Raw genomic sequence first — 4,428 nt, forward strand, 5'->3', positions numbered from 1 at the left:
GTGGCCGGGAGTGGCCACTGCACTCCAGTCCGGGCGACAGAGTGAGACTCCAACTCAAAACAAAAAACAAAAAACAAACAAAAAAAGAAAATATGAGACCAGGCTTGGTGGCTCACTCTGGTAATCCCAGTACTTTGGGAGGCCGAGGTGAGAGAGCTTGCTTGAGTCCAGGAGTTTGAGACTGGCCTGGGCAACATAGCAAGAGCTCATCTCTACAAAAAAAAAAAAAATAGATGTGGTGATGCATGCCTGTAGTCCAAGCTACTTGGGAGGCTAAGGTGGGAGGATCGCCTGAGTCCAGGAGACAGAGACTGTGGTGAGCCATGATCATGCCATTAGCCCTCTAGCCTGGGTGACTGAGTGAGACCTCGACTCAAACAAGCAAACAAAAAGAAAATGTTAAGGTTTTTCTCCAATGCAAGGTTAGATTCAGTTGAGTCTACCAAGGTAGAAGAGAGTTATCTGACTCTTGGGGGGAGAAAATATAACTATTTCTACCCAGAAGAAAAAAAATCTCGACTCTGTCCCTACTGTGGTGTAGGAGGGTGAGCTGGCCTGAAGCATGCTGGGTACTTGGGAGACATTATTTCACTTAATTCTGCCATCATGACTTGTTTGTGTCAACAAGCTTTTTCACTTCAATACTTGTTACCCTGAATTTGAATTTTTGTACAGGAAAACGATTGTTTCCATTCTTATTTCTATTGGGATGCATTTTTGTCCATTCTTTTTCAAACTCCAGTGATCTCACGTTTCTTCCCTTTTCTGGACCACACATTCAACGCCCCCATCCCCACCCCCCAAAAACTCGTCTTGCAGAGTTTTGTTTCTTGTGTCCGTGCTTCCCCTCCACCCTCCGTGTAATTTGGGATCTTACCATGTTTCTGCCGTTTTAGAGATCATTTCCTACCAATCTCCTTATTGCCAGATTCTCCCCTTCTGCTCTTACGTGTCCGTCACCACCAGGTGCTCTGCTCTCCTGCCTAGAAACCTTCTGTGACTTCCTGTGACCTTCAGGTTGAAGTTCAAGCTTCCTTGTTTGGCACTTGAGTCATCCGTCGTCTGGCCACAGGCTATCTTTTTGTGTGAATTTCTTTTCTTTTTTAGAAAGTAGGACTTCTGAAGAAGACAGAAAAGCTCCCACAGCGGGAGGAGACCTGAAAGAGGTTGCCCTGTAAGTTTCTTTTCTAATCTTTTCATATTTGGAAAGAAATTCTTCCTTGCTTCCTGGTCCGCTCAGTGGATTTCTAAGAAGATGGCCATCCAGAGACCTGGGGTGTGTGTGCTGATAAGTCAGGCCCATGCAGGAATGGACCCAGCTGGTTTCTGCGTCAATGTTCAAAGAAGGGAGACTCTTAGAGGCCCAACCTGGGCCATGCAACCTTCTCTGCTCCAAAGAGCTGTGAGGAATGCCCCACGTAGTACAGACCGGGCTGCTGGGCGCCTTGCCCTGTGTGATGAAGGGGAAGGGACTGGTCACCAAACAAGGGGGATGTCCTGCATTCAGTGGCTGGGTAGGTACCTTCAAAAGGCACTTACCCTTAAAAGGCCATGAGTCTTTTATTTATTCAATCAACATATACGTACCTGCTGTGTACAGCCTTTTTGTTCAACGGACCCCAGTACAGTGTTGTCTACTTGGCCTTCACTTAAGCTCGTCCGTATCCTTGTCTCTTCGAATATACTCCTTACCCCCACTGAAAGGCTCTTCTGTCTGTCCTCAAAGTCTGGCCGACCACTTCCCTGCCCAAGTACAGAGGATGCTGACCTTTGACCCCCCTGCGCACCTTCGAGCCCACTCTTAGTCACTGGTAGCTAACCGTGGTCACACCTTAAACTAGTTGACCTTAAAAAATAATTTAGAGTTGTGGGTACAAGTGAGGATTTGCTACATAAGTAGGCTGCATGCAGGTGAGATTTGGGCTGCTAGCGGGCCCCTTCTCCCCTCGGTAATGGACCAAGTATGCTTCGTGTTGCCACGTTTTCCAATTCCTCCTCCCTCCCTCCCTCCCCTAGCGATGCCATGTCTGCTGATCCCACCCTTGTGCTCACGTGACTGGTGTTCAGGGTCCACTTACGAGTGAGAACATGCGGTATTCGATTTTTTGCTTCTGTGAGAGTTCACTTAGTATAATGGTCTCTGACTGTATCTACGTTGCTGCGAAGGCCGTGATTTTGTTCTTACGGCTGCAGAGTATTCCATTGTGTCATAGAGAAACTCTGCAGAGAAAGAGAATTTTTTCTTTATCCAGTCCACTTTCGATGGGCATCTGGGTTGGTTCTGTGTTTCTGCTATTGTGAATAGTGTCAATCAACATGTGTGTGCGGATGTCTTTCTGATAGAGCGCTTAATAATTCTCTGGGTGTATTCTCAGGAGAGGGTTTACTGGATCCTATGGAAGTTCAATTTCTAGTTCTTTGAGTAATTGCCACGCTGCTTTCCATAGAGGATGAACTAGCTTGCATTCACATCAACAGTGTAGATGCATACTTAGTTCACCTTTTTTGAGGGTAGGAGCCAAACCTTCTGTTTCTGTGTTCCCAGCGACTTCGAACAAGTGAACCTCAATTGTGGCTGCCAGTGAGTGACGTAAGGAACTTTAAAAACAAAAACCGACCACAGAATCTGTGAGGGCGGGGCCCAGGAACTAGTAAACTGTGAGAGCTCCCTCGGTGATGCTTGCATATAGGGGAGTTGGGAGCCGCTAGGGGAACGCAGGCCAGGCAGTGAGCTATTTAGACCCGTGCTGGTGTGTGTCACTTGGGCCCCCTGTGCAGGGTACTGCAGCTCTGCCTGGACCCAGAATAAGGCTTGAGTAAGAATGATGCGTCACTCCAGCAGACAGAAGCACCCGTTTTGTCCCAGGCACTGTTCTAGGTGCTGGGGTCACTGCCGTGGACAAAAAGCATGTCCCTTCCATTCTGGAGGTTAAGCTCTTGGGTGAGGAAGACAGACCGTTCATTGATAATATCAGGTAATGATGATACATGCTGTGGCGGGAAACAAGCAGGGCAGGGGGGGTGGGGGAGAGGAAGGCAGGACTTTTACACAGGCTCATTTCCGAAACATTCCCCATCTGTCTCATGTCAGCCAGTGCTCTAACAACTGGCCTCCCCTGAACCAGGTCAGGCCCCAGGGGCAGGCTAGACAGTCTTGAGGGAGGGATCCTTGCTCTCTGCTGCTCCCTGTTGATACGGAGAGGGTCCAGCAATGTTCTTTGGAGCCCGTAAGACCCCAGAGGGTGGGCAGATGGATGGAAGGAGGCGGGGGTTCAGGACCACGGTGAGGAACAGCCAGGGTGCGGCCGGCACACCCTCCAAACCAGAAGGAAAACTGGGGTGTGCCCGGCTTATGACCAGGGGTCCAGCCGTGGGCACCAGAACTTAATCCTTAATATTCAGGCTGCTGTGCCACATTTTGCTTGCTCCCCCTCACTTAGGATAAGGATAATCATCCTGATAGTCACTTTAAAGAGATGATTTAGCTAGGTGCGGTGGCTCACGCCTGTCATCCCTGCGCTTTGGGAGGAGGAGGCAAGAGGATTGCCTGAGCCCAGGGGTTTGAAACCAGCCTGGACATCTTGCTAAGACCTCGTCACGACAATAAATCAAAAATTTAGCCGGGCGTGGGGGCACGCATCTGTAGTTCCAGTTACTTGGAAGGTTGAGGCAGAAGGATCACCCGAGCACACCAGATTGAGGCTGCAGTGGCTATGAGCGTGCCACTGCACTCCAGCCTGGGTGACGGAGTGAGACTCCTATTCAAATAAATAAATGAATGAATAAATAAATAAATAAATAAAATAAAGATGATTCAGCTGAAACTTTTTCTTGCAAGGTGTTTCTCTATGACAATGAACAGTATTTTGGGTAACTGGGAAGTGGAGATTTACTCACATGTCAGTTTTTTAAATAATATCCACCATCTGTGTCTTTGATAGGTGGAAAACACAGTGGTGATTAGAGCGAATGCATATTTAAGGAAAGCAAGATAGGGCTTCCTCCGGATGTAGGGCATTTATTTTTCCGTGTCCCTGACCTCAGATGCCTCTGCCCCAAGGTCAGTTCTCATGCTAGGCGGGCCCTTCTCATGAGAGACACTGCCTTGGAGTTGGAGATGGGGTCGAGGTCCGTGTGTGCAGCAGACCGAGTCACGGGCAGATCCTTCTCAATGCTGACATCCCGCCACCAAGTGAAGGTTATGTGGGGGCTGGCTCAGCCAGAGAGGCTCGAGTGTAGGACTGAAATCAGACCTCCAAGAGCCGGGCTGGCTTGCCTTGCAACCACAGAAACAGTAACTTAAGCTCACACGTCGGCCCTTAGGCTGGGTCGGTGCAGCACTGCAAATGCACTCAGGTCCCCAGGCACATCTGGGAGACAAGCAGCCAGGGTCCCTTCAAGACAATGGCGAGAGCACGCCCTTCACAC

This window comes from Carlito syrichta, unplaced genomic scaffold, assembly GCF_000164805.1.
Source record: "Carlito syrichta isolate Samal-C Ts95f unplaced genomic scaffold, Tarsius_syrichta-2.0.1 Scaffold303232, whole genome shotgun sequence".
Taxonomy (NCBI): Eukaryota; Metazoa; Chordata; class Mammalia; order Primates; family Tarsiidae; genus Carlito; species Carlito syrichta.